The sequence below is a fragment of the Tachysurus vachellii genome, chromosome 4 (genome assembly GCF_030014155.1).
Source record: "Tachysurus vachellii isolate PV-2020 chromosome 4, HZAU_Pvac_v1, whole genome shotgun sequence".
Taxonomy (NCBI): Eukaryota; Metazoa; Chordata; class Actinopteri; order Siluriformes; family Bagridae; genus Tachysurus; species Tachysurus vachellii.
This window is the reverse complement of record NC_083463.1, coordinates 20,248,376-20,266,467: the sequence shown is the minus strand read 5'-3', so window position 1 is coordinate 20,266,467 and position 18,092 is coordinate 20,248,376. Positions and strand designations below refer to the sequence as shown.

Genomic DNA, 18,092 nt, shown 5'->3' with positions numbered 1-18,092 from the left:
GGCTGACAGTGAGTAATGAGGTTGCTGATGAAGCCAATTGGTGATGTTATTCTGGAGTTTCTGACTGCAAACCCATGAAGTCTATGGGCTGTTCTTGCGAGTTCTCCACAGTGTTGAATAATTTACACACAGCACATTACCTACATGCTGCTCTCAACAAAAAAGCACAAGCAGACTAGGCTAGTGGTACTGCAAAACTACTGAAAAACACCTTCTTCTTCTTTTTCTTCTCCATCTCCCTCCCTCACTCCCTCCCTCTCTTACACACACACACACACACACACACACACACAGTGGGATGCTGAGTGAGCAGAGGAATCTGCAGCCAGTCTCCCAGCAGCCCTCCCCCTCTTCCTCCTCCTCCTCCTCCTCCTACACACACACACACACACACACTGCTCACTTCCAGTTGGAATTTGATATTTTGCATCCATACGTCTATAAAACCGCAAACTAGCATCCTAATGAACAGTACGCTTCTATAATGGCGCAGTTTTTTTTTGACATACTGGTACCATGCGGTTTGGGACAGAACCTACATACTGACTAATGTAGTAGGCATATGAACTACTGTAGGAGAGGAAAGGGGTGGGGCCACTTCGGAGCGCGTGCGGCGAAAAAAAAAAAAAAAACCTCGTCCAATCAGAGAGAAGAATAGTTTTCGTTGGCCAATCAGAGCGCGCTGCCGGGAAATACAGCAGCGAAACGCCGGAGGCTGCGATGCTGAGAAACGATTGCGGTGTGTGTGAGAATGAAAATGTGTGTGTCTGCGCATCCGCCGGTCCCAACACCGAGACCACTGTTTCCCGGAGTGTGAATGTGTGTGAACGTGGGGGACCTTAAAAGAAGAAGAAGAAAAAAACACTGCAACACTACAAAAAAAAGAGAAGCTATTATTTCTTTATTCTTTTTTTTATAAAGAGGATAAAACCAAAGTGCTGTGAATTTTCAGAGCATCTCAGAGTGTCCTGCCGCATTTGGTGAAGTTTTCTGTCCCCTCCCTTTCTCCTGCATCTCCTGCATCTCCTGTCGCAGTACACTAAGCCCAAGGTAAGCATCACTCTTCTCCTTGCACTAGGGATTTATTATTATTATTTTTCCTTCACGTGATGCTTTTTATTATTATTATTATTATTATTATTTTTCCCCAAGTGATGCTATGCAATATTCTATGTTTTTTTCCTATTTTTTTTTTCTTTTGAAGTTGGTTATAGACAATGAAAATGCTGTGTAGAGGACTTAAGTGGTGCATGGATGGGGATGGGGATGGGGGGGGGGGGGTGCGTGAGGGGGATGGGGGGGTGGAGAGGAGAGGAGAGGAGAGAGAGAGAGAGAGAGAGGCTTCTCTACAGTCCCAACTTTATGTCCCCGCCCAGGCAAAGTCTGCGCTCTGCAGTGTCTGATTACATAAGAACACCCGATGTGTGAAGAATGCAAAATAAGGGTCGGACAAGGTGGAAACTGCTCAGTAACTACAGGAACCAACCCAAGAGTTAGACCTGATCTGAGGTTAACATCCTCCCTCCCAGGACACGCTGCACTACAGCCGCAGTGACACACAGGACGGTCAGGACAGTGTATTAGTCATGTTCCTATCATACACCTGAAACTAGGATGTCTCTAAAATGTAAACTTGCCTCGTGAAATATTCTGAAGTAGCTACAGGATGTAGCAGAAGTATTAATAGGGATAAGAATAAAGTCACATACATAAAAATACTGTTTTGAGGTTGATCTATCTATCTATCTATCTATCTATCTATCTATCTATCTATCTATCTATCTATCTATCTATCTATCTATCTACCAATAAAGCTAGGTCAGCCGCTTTTTGCTGAGACAGCTCTTCTGAGCACCACTCACATTGATGAGCTTCACTCCCATAAATCTTGAGCGCTGCTTCTCATTGAGAAAATATGAGGTGAAAGAACTGAATATTTTCTATTTCCGGATTTTTGATAATTTAATTTTTATTATTTTTAGATCTTGTGCTTGTGTTAATGTGATCTCTGGTGTTGGTGTTTCTGTGTGTTGTTGGTGTTGTTTATTCAGTTCTTATTTGAAGGGTGTTTCAAGCAGACTGGTCTGAGGTGAACGATAAGCATTCACCAGCATTGTGCATCAGATTCAATAAATCTCTGGTGCTGCCACATGTAGAAATTCCCTCCCAGAACAATGGGATCTGCAGTGGTGTGATGAAAAAGGAAAGCAATTCAGGAGGTAATCTCTTCGATTGCAGGGCATCAGGGAGAACAGCCAGTGTGGTATCAGACTTAGGGGTTTAGAAGGGTGTGAGGTTCTGTCCTTGCCGGTTAGACATAATGAAGGTACTTGCTGAGATATAAAGCAGAGACCCTCACACACTCACATGTCTCTCTCTCTCTCTCTCTCTCTCTCTCTCACACACACACACACACCCACCCACCCACACACACACACACACACACACCACTCTCCTACTGAATAGCTGAATAGCACTGGCCAGATGGTATTATGTGTGTGTGCTTTTGCAGGGCACTGAGGGGAAACAACTCATCCACAGTATGTCTTTAAATTGAACATCTAGTTGATGGCTCATGAAATTGCATCGGGTTTCCCTGTAGTAATAATGCTGCAGTTTCACACTGTGTATCAGGATCATTAATAATGAATACAGATGAAATATATACAATTATAAAACAAACAAACAAATAAATAAAAGGTAACATCAGGGTGGTGCAGTGGATAGCATTGTCACCTCACAAAACCAGGTTCCCTAGATTATTTCTGAGCTCAGGTTACTGTCTGTGTGGCAAAGCGACGTACAAATGAGGAAATACAAGTGAAAAACATCGCTTGACCTTCTTGGGTCAATTGTGAACATTGCAAGTCTCTTCTGTACTTTATAAGGCCATCGTCTTCTTTGAACAAGATCCTACGTTCCACCTGATTATAATGAATGTTTATTGTTGTGGAACATCCACAATAAAAGTCAGGTCCTGCTTAGCAGCTGTAAACAATCAATCAATATGTTTATTTTTTTAGCTAGGAATCTGAAAATCCATTACAGCTTTATCTGTAAACATAAACGTTAAATAAACAACTCCTTAATTGGTTTTATTTTATGTGTTATGAGTAACTGTATGTGTCACGTGAGTCGTTACTATAGAAACAATACTGTAGTAGAACGAGTGTGTTAATATCAACCTCCTGAGCTACTGCCCAAGCCATGCTATATTTTTTCACATTCCCTGCTTTATATTAATTGCCTTTTTTTGGTTAATAACATAATTAATGACTCTGCTAAATTTATATCTCGAAACAGAAGAATAAAAGGAATAGTTACTAGCCGGACTAGTTACTAGCCGCTCCATTCCTTTCCTGATTTGCTAGCATTACACTGAATCAAGAAGAAATCTAGAGAGAAGCAGCTGAGGTTCACACCAGTAAGTCAATAAAATACAATATAAACAGGTCTTGAATTATATAGCCTTTTGTGCTTGTTTGGGTAAACATTGGGATAATAAAATGCCATGACTGTGATAACTGACAAGCCCATTGTATGTGAAAGATCAGTGTTTGACAGGCTCATGAAGTCTTATATTAAAGTGATTCTCCGTATTACTACCTAATTTTTCCTTTCTCCCATTATTTTGCCATGTTTCACTGTGCCTGCTGTCACTGTCTGTTGGCAGCCTGTGGAGGATGTTTCACTTATGTCTTTTCTTAAAGGCTTTATTAAAGGCTCGTCCACATCTTCTGTCTTGTTAATCAGCACCTCAGCTCATTTCGCAGCGTCCTACCCTCAGTAGAGTTGTGAAGATAAAGCACACAAAATCTTAAGCACCATGCCAGAGTATACACATCTCTAATAAGAGCACTAAAACAGCACTGGCTTTAAATCCAGTTGGACTTTTATGATGTTTACTGCAGAGGCTAAGGGCTGCTTGGAAACTTTCAGTCTCGATTACCTTGATGACACCTTGCTTCTAGATGTCAGTGATGTGAAAGCTGGAAAGAAGACAGGACTGTGGAACATGATGTACTGACAGTTCATTGCCTGTAGGCTGGAGGAATTTTCTGCTGACCAACATAAAATTGGTGTGCGTGTGTATGTGTGTGTGCACTCCTGAATCCATTGATGAGTGTGGCCTACAGCAGCTCAGTCTGGCACAGACACTCTGTTACACATGGTCACTGGTGCAATGTGTACCCACCGAGTAGCACACACACACACACACGCACACACACACACACACTGGCAGAATCTCCTTGCACTGCTGCCAGATTCCTCAGTGGAATCATACATTTAAATGACTGGTTTTGAATTATAGAATTATACCACATTAGTGTGTGTGTGTGTGTGTGTGTGTGTGTGTGTGTGTGTGTGTGTGTGTGTGCGTGAATGAGACAGGCATGGAGGGAAGAAAAATACTAATGCTGCCGTGTCATGATTATAAACAAGGACGGAAGGGGAAATTAATCAATGCTGACAAAAATGAGCTAAACTAGCAGACTCAACGAGATGGGTCCAGTTGCAGCCTGAAAACATTTTTTTTATTCTGGTTGCCTTTAATGCTAGAAAAATAGCCAGCATGCTAAACTAGTACCGTAAACTTAAGCCATGGAATATATTGCTGCAACCATAGACATGAAACAGGTGTAAAGAAAAAGTAAAGAAAATTAGATCAATAGAGGAAAAAGCCATACTGTTTGTGTGTGTGTGCGTGTGTGTGTGTGTGTGTGTGTGTGTGTGTGTGTGTGTGTATTTGTGAAATGAGGAGGTGTTGAAGGAGGTGACCATATGGTACTAACCTACAGAGATGATGAGCAATCAATAAATGAATAATCAATGCAGAAGCCGTAGTGCTTGGAAAAAAAGCAGCTGATGTATAAACACACACACACACACACACACAATTGCACACACATGCACACACACGCACGCACACACACACATACACACACGCATGCACACAGTGTATCAGTTAAGTGGTTAAGGGCCTGGGTTGTTGATGAAGGTCAGTGTTCAAGCCCAAGCACTGCCAAGCTGTTGGGCAATTTAGTAAGGCCCATAATACTTCCTGCTGCAGGGGCACTGTATCATAGCTCCCCCTGCACTCTGACCCCAGCGTCCTCAGTTGGGACATGCAAAGAAATGAATTCCACTGTGCTGTAATGTATATGTGCTGATAATAAAAGCTTCTATCCCCTAATTTCATTCATTCATTCACACACATATATAGATAGACACTGTAGATGTGGTAGCCTAGTGGTTAAGGTGTGGTCCTTCCACTACCACTTGGAAGGTTTTGAATTTGAATCCCAGGTCCATTAAGCTGCCACCGATGGGCCCCTGAACAAGGCCCCAATCCTCAACTGCTCAGTTATAAAAACGAGATAAAGGGCATCTGCCATATGCTGTAAATGTAAACACACACACACACACACACACACACACACACACACACACACACACACACACACACACACACACACACACATACATATATATACTCCACACACCAAAGTGTTCATTTTCTATTAAGAACCATTGTGTGCTTGTGTGCTGTGTGTTTTAGTATTGTTAAGCTAACAAAAGGTAACAATAGTCCCATTGGAGATATTGAGAAACAGGCAAATATTACAGAAGATTTACAAACATTGGACATGTTTACATTTTCTTTAGCTACAGATTAATGAGCATGTAAACTGTATCAGTAAACATTTTAACAGCATTAACTAAGCGTATTACAGAAGGAAAGAAGGAAGGAAACATCAGTGTCACTGATTTGTCATGTGAAATCAATGTGTCGCAATTCACTGACACACTACTTTTTTTTTAAACAGTCATATGAGACTTACTCTTTAGGTTATATGTTTTCTGATGTATTACTAATCTTTCCATGGTATCTGCAGTGAGATCTTACATCACATTCTCAACCCAATTCTTAATTGTCAACGTCTGAAAAATTTGGAAATACACTTCCATTATGGGCAAAATGTTCTAGAATTGAAAGTGATGTCAAAATAAGCAGTCATTTATTATTAAAATGTATTAATACTTAGGGATGCACAATAACAGCTAATATAATAATGTTTTTAAAAAACATACATTTTTGAAAAATAGTTACAGTTCATTCATTCATTCAGTACCACTTTATACTGGTCAGGATCACATTGGCTCCTCTCCCGGGAACACTGGGTGCGAGAAACCCTGGACACACACACACACACACACACACACAAACACACATTTACCCATAGGAGCAATTTATACTGTAGTTGTCAATCCAATGCTGTGTTCAGCTAAAGGTTGTAACTCATGTTTTACCACTTCTGACTACAAAACCTGAAAACAGACCTGCTGAGAAACAAACACACACACACACACACACACACACACTGGCAGAACCTCCTTGAATGGCTGCCAGATTTCTCAGAGGATTCATACATTTAAATGACAGGTTTGAAATATATCACATTACTCTGTGTGTGTGTGTGTGTGTGTGTGTGTGTGTGTGTGTGTGTGTGTATGTGCAGTAGGAAAGGCACGACAAAAAAACAGAAAACAGCCCTCAACTCAGAATGTCCTCTGAGGAACAAGGGGTGGTCTCTTCAGCTACAAGTTCAGCACTTGGTGTCAAATCAACATGGTTGAACAGCAGAGTGCATTTAAAAAACTTATGCTGTATGTAATTTATAATTCAACATACAGACATATCACTCAGTCCATTCAGGATCTCAAGATGTTTTTTGTGATTGCTGCGACCAAAAAATGCTGGCTTTTCCTATTTGTTTTTGTGATGCAATTTGCAACTGTGCTATTTTTTCCCCCATAAACCTTTGATATGAATTGGTGTGATGCACTGACTTTCTGATAGCTGTACTCTATTTGACACACATGGTTTGAAGAGAGCTTTGTGTTGAATGTTTGTTGTGGTGATGACACACGACATGTACTGGCCCAAATCTCCAGAACATCTGCACTAATTTTGAAAAATTTCAGTCCTAGAAATATCCTCCTGGGAGCTTGCTTGATTTTTCTGCGATCACAAAATCGTGAAATCCTGGACAGAATGATCAGCTTGTTGAAGCACTGGCTATACAATTTTTTGTTAAAAATCACTCATCACAGCTGACTACACTGCTGCTAACCAATCTCAACATGGAGGTATTCATGGTCTTTTCCAACACTGTACCTCAAACACACAGAGGTTAAAAATGAAGTAATTCTTTCTTCCGAGGTAAGTCTAATGCAGCACAATTTTCTTGCATGCTTTTGGGAAGTGGAAGGAAACCAGACAGCCCACTCAGTCTCGAAGAGAACACTTAGAGAACTCCACACAGACAGTAACCCGAGCTCAGGAGAGAAACTGAGCTCGAGTTATATAATTTCTGTTAGAAACCAACAACAGTCTTCTTTCTAATTGTACGTTATAAGAATTTATCATTAAATTTGTAGATCAAAAGTAGACTGTTATCATTAAGTCAATGTGGCATAAATTAAAGAAAAATGGATAAATGGATGGAAGGATGGATGGATGAATAGAAGGATGGATGGATTGATGGATGAATGAATGAAAGAATGGATGGATAAAAGGATGGATGAATGAACGAATGGATGGATAGATGGATGGATGGATGGATGAATGAATGAATGAACAAATGAATGAATGGATTGATGGATGGATGAATGGATGGATGAATGGATGGATGGATGGATGGATCAATGAATGAATGAACAAATGAATGAATGAATTGATGGATGGATGAATGGATGGATGAATGGATGGATGAATGGAAGTGAGGATGTCATAACAGTATGCATTCATCCAAACTGAATCAATAATCATCAACAATCCATGTCAGCAAATTAATCTCACCACAATATCAGTAGATTATTTTAAATGAACAGAGCTATTATCATGATTAAAATAAGTTTCATTTCACAGCTTTGTTTTCAACAACACCAAGAATCAAAATGGCCAAAATCCAAGTAGTCTGAATGAGTGAATATTAGTGTAGCAGTTTTTTCTCTGCCAATCTTTGTTGCATTTCACCTTCCACAAAAAGGAAATATAAACAATAAGAAAGTTCAATAACATTATTAACACACAATTTTAAGTTTTAATTCCATTTAACTTTAAGTTACTTTAAGTTTGATGATTTCAGGACAAAAAACAAACATAGTCCATAAGTCTATATGTTCTCATTTTCGGGTTTCGAGCCAATGCATTATTCAGCAATTTTTATGATGATTTTGTTTTTGCCTTGAATGGCAGCCTGGAAGCCATATCCATAAATACACTACTACAATTTGTGTTACTGTTTATGCAGCTCATTAGCATATTTGTCCTTATTTATAACTGCTGGGTGATGAAAAATTCAGTGTTTTCTTTTTTTAACACACAATTCTTTTTCTTATTAAATAATTTATTTGTTCATCTCCTGAGCACTGAACACAAGACAGGCTCAATATGCCAACAATAAATTCAAAATAAATCTGTACTACCTACAGGACTGTACTAAATAATGTATAACATACTCTATAAGCTTCCCGTCAGAGTGCACGCCAGCCCCCGTGCCTCTGCAGAGAAGCACTGCTCTGCATTCTGATTCAACCTTTTGCTTCTGTTGAAGACTCATTAACGTGTGATTGATGATGTGTGAAATCACCACGATCAAATTACCAGATCAAACCATGAGCCAATAAAGTTAGGAGACCAGCTGCAGGGGCCTATAAGGTGCTGCATGATCAGATGTACAATCTTGCTGCCCTCTTCTGGTATTATGCTATTAGAGAAAGGAAGAGAAGTTATGTCAGCTTAAAAGCCGATCACATGTGACTTCCACATCCATGAATAGCTATTATAAGTTATTATATTTATATTATTGTCATATTATTCATACATAATGCTCTGAATGTACAATTGAGGATCTTGCAGATGAGATTAAGTTGCATTTCTTTGCATATTAAAATCATGCTTGTGTGTGTTTGTGTGTCTTAATACACACAAAAAGTTCCAGTTAAATAGATATGAGCTAGTCTTTCTGTGGGCTAAGCCTTTTTCAGGGTGTTCAGTCAAACTGACCCAGATCTAGATACTCTAGACGCTCTGACTCCGGGGTTGATAAAGTATCTCGTACCTTTCTACCTACAGTATCCCCAGACCACCTGAATATACTATTTTGGGCATCTGAAAGGGTAACAAAGTGTGTGTGATGGTGCATGTGAGTGTGTGTGTCACAGAGCCATGTAGAGTGTTAGAAGGAGTGCATGTGGGCCAGGGTGCCTGACTGGCCTAATTTGTTCGACCTTCGTGTGAAAAAGAAGGGAAAAAAAACGCACTGCAGAGAAGAGGAGAGCTCAGCCTAATTTGTGATATACCCATCTGCCACTAAGAGGCCACAACTCTTCCAGAACAATCCTAACAACTAACTGGCCTTTCCAATCAGCTGCAGCCAAGCTGATCTGCTCAGCTACTCGTGAAATAACAACTCTATCACACCCTTACTGCAGTGCCGATATTGATTAGTGTTACTTTTAACTGTAGTAGTGGGTTTGAGACACCTTTCCTTGCAGAGGATGACGAGTGCTTTCAATAAACAGTGATGTCTCAGGATTAGTCATTTTGCTGAATGCATTTTGCAAGATAAAGAAATGCATTCTGTTGCAATAAACATAATGTTAATTGAGAGTATTTCCATCAGTAAGTTAGGACCATATTAACTTTATATTTATATATTATCTTTTTCACAAAAACTTGCTGTTAAGGCCTTACTGCTGTTGGGTAAGCTCTTTTGCATTAGAGCAATTCCTTAATTTATTCATTCAGCTTTTTGGTCAGGCACAAGTTGAATGTTATCTTGAATATACACATACACACTGTCATTTAAATCACCCACTTGTGATTTAGGGAGGTGGGAGTAAAGGGGAGAACATGGAGGACAACCACATAGACACAGGGGAAAACAGTAGCCTAAGATCAGTGGACACTCCAGCATGGACACTGGAGATGTGAGGTATCATCATGTCAGATCCCTCTGTCCATTTTCTGTGCGGTTTATCCTTCACAGCCTATCCTACGCAGCCCATCACAGGGCCCAACTGCCACACATTTACACACATCAGACAATTTAGAGATGCCAATCAGCCTACGTTGCATGTATTTGGACTGAAGGAGGAAACCAGAGTACATGGAGGAAACCCCTAAAGCATGAGGTGAACATACAAATTCCTCTCACACCAGATGGAATCAAACCTCTAACCCCAGAGGTGTGAGGCACTTTCAGATCATACGAAAATATACAGTCATACTATACAGATCCACTGATAATTGGATATTGACAAAGTTATTGTTATTTTAGTTGTTTACCACTGCACATTGGTATGTATATAAAAGTAATAAACGATGAAATCCTGTATAGTTAATGATTGTCTGAAATCTGGAACCCATAAATATCACCTGATTCTGGGTTTTTTGTCTTGTGACACTATGACTTGCCTTTACTGCAGCTTTCTACACCTCCTGCTTGTTCTTGGGGGCATTTAGCCTTCAGCAAATGATATACAAGCTCATTTTGATTCAGGTCAAGTGACTGATTTTAATTATTTCATTTCAATTGTCATAGACGTCATACACAGAAAAATAACGCAACCTTCGGGAAGGAGTCATTCATATTTCCTTCCTTTGTTTAATCAAGGCTTAACTAAATCAAGCAATTTCACTGTTTTCCCACTAAAATAAGCTTTTAACCACATTACCTAACCCACTGGTTCCCAGACTAGGAGTCGTGAGAGAATGTGTGAATTGTTGTACAAATTAATCAAATGTGGCTGTAAAGATGAAGTGTTACTATTCTGAAGTTTGATTCGCATTCAAATAAGTCTCATTCACGTGCACGTGTTGTTGTAGTCATCTTCACCATCCTGACATGCCGCATTACTGCGGGAGCTCAGCAATAAAAATGGAAACACTTCTCTATCCATCTACCTCTGCATGCTCCTGTATGCTGGATGACACAGAAAGAAGGCAAGAAGTCAACTTATGCCTAAGTCTCCTATATAAATGTCGAAATATATCTATAACTATATATATATATATATATATATATATATATATATATATATATATATATATATATATATATATACAAAGAGAGAGAGAGAGAGAGAGAGAGAGAGAGAGAAATAAGACATGACAAGACTTGTTTTATATGATTCTTAGCTAAATGTTCATGATTGCGATAGTCATTTGGAAAAACAACCTGGTTTATAAATCATGAGTATTTTCTATGGAATATACCACGTTTGCTTAAGATTAAATACATCCCACATAGACAATGTTTATCTACGTGTATGTTTAAAAGAAACTAACTATTATGATTATTAGGCTATTAGGCACTGTAGCAGTGAATGAAACCCAAAAGGCAGTGGAAAAGGACAACCAAAGTGCAAACGATAATTGCTTGAAATTACTGTACAGTAGAGTGATCATATTCATTCATATTTCTAAAATCATTTATTATTTCTTTAAAAAATAATAAAAAGTCTGTATAAATTGACTCTAAGTGCCTTTATTGTGGTGATTTAGACCTTGCCAATTATTAACCAATGTGTGATGTGTGTTGGGTGACGTTGGCACGTTAACCAGTGTTGGATTTTGGAATTATAATAAATGTCTTATGCCATATCATATTTTAATATGACTTTAATTAAAATGTATAATCACAGGAGGGACAGGGAATCTGCTTTGGTCTATGTTCCTCAGGGGAAAAAAATGTTTCAAAGCAAATTAATAAAAGCCAGCTTTATTGCATAGAATGTAACCTGTAGGCCGTTTCCTCTGAGCTATGGTAACTGAATATGTTTATTTGGACCCTGTTGAAGTATTTTGCTCTGATTGCCATGGAAAGCAAGTATATTCTTTTAGTAGGCAAATATTGGCGGTTTGGACAGAAGGTCATAGCATCTGACAAAATCAAGAGATTTATGTTTATTCAATTACTGAGATTTTAGATGATTTATACTCAAGAGAATCAGGTCAGGAAATCTTATAAGAAGTGATGCGTCTTTAGTGAAGATAAAAAATGAGAAGCCTTGTAGGGTCACAGACAAAGACTAGCGTTTTTTGTTTTTTTTATGTTCGTGTGCTAGATTTAGTGACATTTAACTGTGAAACAGAAGTATCAGAAATGCAGGTATCTGTGTTTCACTACCGTCCTCCAGACATCTGCTTCTACATAATGTTTCTTTAAACAACCAAACAACTGCTTTTCTAAAAAAAAGAGCTTATTCTCTAAAGGGAACTCTGACCACATCCTCATTATCTCTACATTACCATGGACATATTGTTCCCCTTTCAACAAAAATTCTACACTGGGTTACCTCCTACCCACTATCTCATCTATACTGCAATCTGTTACATCTTACATTTTGGCACCATTGCTGCAGTCTCTTCTTCAGTCCAGCATTGCAAACAACACAGAACCTTCTAGATGAAAAATGTTAGTATTCTGTAGTATTCTGTCTCAGTCCATACAAGAACTTAAGATCTATGTTCTATAATGTCTTATTAATTTAAAAACATATCCTTGATTATCTATCTAACCAAGTGCTTACTATTAAAATCACTGAGCACTTGATAAGGAACACTATAATAATACTACAGTAGGTACTGGCTTCCCTTTGTTCTCAAAACAGCCTCAGTTCTTGGATGGATTTCACAATGTTGGAAACATTCCTTTGAAACAGATTCTGGTCCAGGTTGACATGATTGAATGAGGCAATTCATGCAGTTTGTTTTAATTCCTGCTAGTGTTTCATGCTGCAGATCCCTAGTAATCCCAAAGGTTTGCTATTGGATTCAGATATCTTGAACACAGAACAAAGACATGCATGGTAGGTTGATTGGCATCTCTGGAAAATTGTCCGTAGTGTGTGATTGCGTGAGTGAATGAGAGTGTGTGTGCCCTGCGATGGGTTGGCACGTCCAGGGTGTATCCTGCCTTGATGCCCGATGACGCCTGAGATAGGCACAGGCTCCCCGTGACCCGAGGTAGTTTGGATAAGCGGTAGAAAATGAGTGAGTGAGTGAGTGAGTGAGTGAGTGAGTGATTGAGTGAGTGAACACAGAACTCATTGTCATGTTCAGGAAAAATGTGTGAATTATGGACATGAAGTGATGTACATTTAACACAAGGCAGCAACACAAGGCAGGTCAGGTTCATGGATTCATGCACCAAATTCTGTCCCAACCAACTGTGTGCATTACCAGAAACAGAGATTCAAATTCCAACCTACTGTCGAGTGTTGTTGATCCTGTACCTACCTCAGCCTCAGATTTCTCATCTCGGCTGACAGTTTTTCTTTTTCTGTTGTAGTCCATCTAGCACAAGGTTCAGTGTGTTCTGAGATGTTTTTTCTGCTTACCACAACAGTACAGATTATCTGAGGTACTATAACCTGTCTGGCAGCTCTGACCAGTCTGGCCGTTCTCATTTGACCTTTCTCATCAGCAAGTTATTATGATCAACAGAACTGGTGCTCACTTTTTATTGCACTAATAAATTCTAAATAAACTCTAGAGACTATTGTGTTTATGTAAAGAGTACATGAAATTCCCGGGTCATATCTACATGTTGTTTTGCATTGAACTGCTGCCACATGATTAGTTGATTAGATGATTGCAGTAGTTGCAGTTTAGTGCACAGGTGCTCCTAATAAAGTGCTCAGAGAGAATAATCATACCATTTACATTTTAGGGTGCTAAACATCTCAAACATAGCATTGTTTATTTTTCTATAATTCACTTTGATTCACATCCATCCTATGGCTGCTTAATGTACAAAAGATGTTCAAGCACTACATTATTCATTAATTCACCATTTTATTTCACATTGGAGGATTTATGTGTAAGCATAGCAGAGGTGGGAGTAAGTCACACATGTGCAAGTCACAAGTAAGTCTCAAGTCATGAATGTCAAGTCAAAGTCAAGTTGAGTCTTTTTTTAATATTTGTCAAGCAAGTCTCAAGTCTCAAATTTGTGACTTAAGTCTGACTCCAGTCAAGTCGAGTCCCCCATCTCTGAGTCATTTAACTCAAGTCCGAGTCAAGTCTGAAGTCATGAATGTCAAGTCAAAGTCAAGTCGAGTCTTTTTTTAAATATTTGTCAAGCAAGTCTCAAGTCTCAAATATGTGACTTAAGTCTGACTTGAGTCAAGTCATATGACTCGAGTCCCCCATCTCTGAAGCATAATCACAGATTACCCCTATGTGGTACACCTCCAAAATCTACACACCATACAAAACCTGATTGGTATTAACAGAAGGAGGTTTGAATAGTGCTGGGTTTACCACAAGATCCGAACAAAATTCATTCCAAACCAGAATTAAATCAAATACAGTAGCTTCAAATTATTTAAAAAACTTAAACACAACTAAAAATTTATGTGAACTGACAATGAATCTGTGAAGCAAGAGAAATAAACGGGCAACGACTTGGACGTGTGCTTCATTCCATTTTCATAATAGCAGTTGAAGAAAAATGATTATGTCTTAAATAGTTACTGTAAAAATTACAGATCTAATGTGATGTAAGGAGATTTTTGTTACTCTGTCGACTGTAATTCTGAGTAAGAGGCTAAAAGGAAATACTATGATAAAGGCCAATCCATTTGCAGCTCACAGTTTCTTGGAAAAAATAGTGTACTTCTGCCATAAGAAGCTGCATTCTGTTTCATTTTTTCATATGAATTCAATTACTTTTTTGTTTTAATCTTTAAATCCATCATCACTGATGCTGACTCATAATTGAATATTAGAACTATGCTGAATACATTTTGGGCAGTGGCTGTGGAGCAGCATGAAGTGTTGTCTCAGAGCTCCCTGATTTGGTCCTCAGATTACCTCCTATGCAAAGTTTTGAATGTTCTCTCCATGTTCTTGTGGGTTTCCTTTTGATTTTTAGGTTTCCTTTATATATATATATATATATATATATATATATATATATATATATATATATATATATATATATATATATATATATGTATATATTCATCCTAACCCAGACACGGAGAAACCAGTTAATGGAAACGAATGAATGAATGAGAAGTTTGTTTTAAAGTCATCTGTTGCCTGAATAACAATTACTATTATTTTGGTGTTTCACAATTAACATTTATTTTGGGTTTATTTTCAGGCAGGGAATCTAAACAGACATCTAAATTAGAATTTGATGTAATTCTGGTTTCAAAATGGCTGCCACTACTGCATTGTAATGTTCTTTCCTCACCCTTTAAGTGGTTAGAAACCCAGAGAGAAAATATGGTTAAAATGATTTACTTCAGCTCTTACTTATGATGCGTAAGTGGTTATAAGCTTTCTTAATCTGTTAGCTACATTTGAATTATTGAATTGAAGGATTTAAAAATATCACACCAAATGTCTTTGGTGAAGAACTTTGCCTGTTTAAATGATAAAAGGAGGTTGAAGACGTTTACCGCTCATATTAATAATGCTTTTCCTTTCAGTGAAATGTAGGGATTCTGTTGACTGAAACTGTCACGCTTCACCTATGCATTATCACATTAAACTCCCCGTGCTATAAGGAAGAATGCATCAAGCTTGTCCTCTGTTTGTGCGGCCGTGAGCGAGCACAAAAGAGAAAGTGCTGCCTGCGCCCTCTAGCTTCACATTTCCTTGTTAAACCCCTGCATTGCAGCAGTAGTTGCAGAAGGAGAGAGAGAGAGAGAGAGAGAGAGAGAGAGAGAGAGAGAGAGAGAGAGAGAGAGAGAGAGAGAGAGAGAGAGCTTTTATCTCTTCTTCCCACACTCAGAGAGAAAATGAAGTGTGGCGCAAATAACATCCATGAGAGGCTCAGGACACAAATGGCCTTCACCATGCCAAATTTCTGTATATCCCTTTAACCTCCATGTTTGTTCTGTGGCTGTTTTACACTCAGTCAAACAACAGAAGAATTTTGTGGACTCACCTCGTTCTCTTGTTAAATTACAAAGCTATGGCAAAAAATTTGCTCTTACAAATTTGGGTGTCAGAGACCCTGTGTGTGTGTGTGTGTGTGTGTGTGTGTAGGTCAGAGAGAGAAAGAGAGAGAATTATTAATAATTTAGTGACCTTTCTGATTCAGACCCATTCCATATGACCAATCACTGTAGCCTTTTAAAGATTTTTTTCCACACTTGCTTATGGCCCACATCACCTTCAATCAATATGATATGACTGGTGGAGATAATGCACGGTGTAGTCTAACGGTTATTAGCATTTTGACCTCTGAAAATTTGATATCATTAAAGGGTGCAATGTACTCAAAGAGAAACTGATGAAATCCTAGACATTATCAGAGCCTATAATTTATTCCCACTACAGAACTGAAAATGGTTGGCATGCGATTTTAGAGTGGATTTGGAATAGCTAGGCAAGAAAATCACATACACATATGCCGTATTTCATCTCCACTACGTTACCGTTGGGTTTTGCCATTAGCCAGAGGCAGGAAAACAGGCTTAGTTTCAAAGGAAAATGTCAACAGAGCTTTAAAATATACAAGCAAATATATTAAGGTGTGACACTGTGTACTACACGTATAATAGATAGAGCAAATTGTTACATATAACTTATACATATAAACAAAATGGATACGTTCAGTTTGTTCCAGGTTTTACTATCATCTCATTTCTTATAACAGTAAAAAATATCTGTGAAAGCTGCTACAAACTGGGTCTAGACTCAGTTTCCACAGAGAGACAATATGCCTGCAGCAGAAAACACATTCCCAGAGGATTCCTGCTTGAAACAAATAGTATCAATTTTGACTGCTAGGTAGTGGTATACGTTTACAGGCTGGTGAGTCTCCCGAGTGACATCATACCTTATGGATGCGTGTGGTATTTGGATCTGTTTTTTTCCACCTAAAATCCAAATATTATTATTCAATCCAGATGTTAAAGAACAAAGAATTAGTGTGAAATTTGTGATTAAGCTGGAGCAAGCTTTTTAAGACCACTGCATTCTGGTGCAGGAAATCGCACATCAACAGAATATGATGATCACGTTTTTTTTGACATTTAGAGAATTTTTTTCATAGTGAGTTTGTTTATCTGTTAATGAAAAAGCAATTTTACCAGAAAGTGCTTAGGTGTCTGATAGACAGCATAACACAAGGAGTGAATATGGTGGATGTGAAGTAATAACCACATGGTTTTCTGGTTAAAAACCATTCTCAAGGACGCAGTGTTTGCAGGCATATTGTCGTAGAGCATGATGCAGTTGTGGGTGCATTACATTTCTGAACGTTTTTTCCTGCTGCTAAAACACGATCGTCATTGTCCTGATGTGTGGATTGAAGATCAAATATCAGGTGCACAAACAGAATAAACAACATCAATACCACACGCATCCATAAAGTATATCAGTCAGGAGACTCACCAGACTTTAAGGGACAAAACCCTGAAGTACATCGAGTGCACATGCACTACTGAATTTTTCTGTCCCCTTTCAGCCATGTCATTTTGAGCACTTTTCCCTGTTTGTATATATAATTCTTAAGATATTGCTTGTTCTAACATACTACTGTCTGTGTGGAGTTTCTCATGTTCTCCTGTGTGTTCTTTTGGGTAACCTCCTACAAATGTGCCATTTTGCTCGGTTGGTTATACTTTACAGCCTGTAGGAATGAGTAAATAAGTGTATGAATGTCTTTGCATGGTTCCCTCTGTGGGGGTATAAACCTCACAATATAATGATTTGACATATCACTGATATGTGACAATTGTGGGTTTATTAACTTTGCTGACGTAGGGAAGGACTATTTTATATCCTATTTAGATGTAAATGAATTTGCGAACCTTTTTACTCATCTGTTAAAAATTATGAATTTATCAATATAATCAATTTCCAATCAGTCTTATTTATGCCTTGTTTCTGGGATCGAATCTGTTGCCTCACTTCATTTGCATCATTGCCTTTAAAATCAATGGTTTGATTCAATTTGGTAAATTGTTACACCTCAGTGACCTAGTGACTAGCATCCAATCCAGGAGGTATTCCTAACTCCAGTCTTCCTCCACAAGCCTGACCAGGATAAAAT

At 38.5% G+C, this 18,092-nt stretch overlaps 1 protein-coding gene across 1 annotated transcript in view; it reads left to right on the top strand.

Annotated features, from left to right (window-relative positions):
* The first annotated feature begins 751 nt into the window (after positions 1-751).
* The window catches only part of LOC132844624 (synaptotagmin-2), a 49,871-nt gene continuing 32,530 nt past the window's right edge, over positions 752-18,092 (top strand). The window contains exon 1 of the mRNA XM_060868267.1: positions 752-1,050. The gene's annotated coding sequence lies outside the window, so the exon portion shown is untranslated. The remainder of the gene's footprint in view (positions 1,051-18,092) is intronic.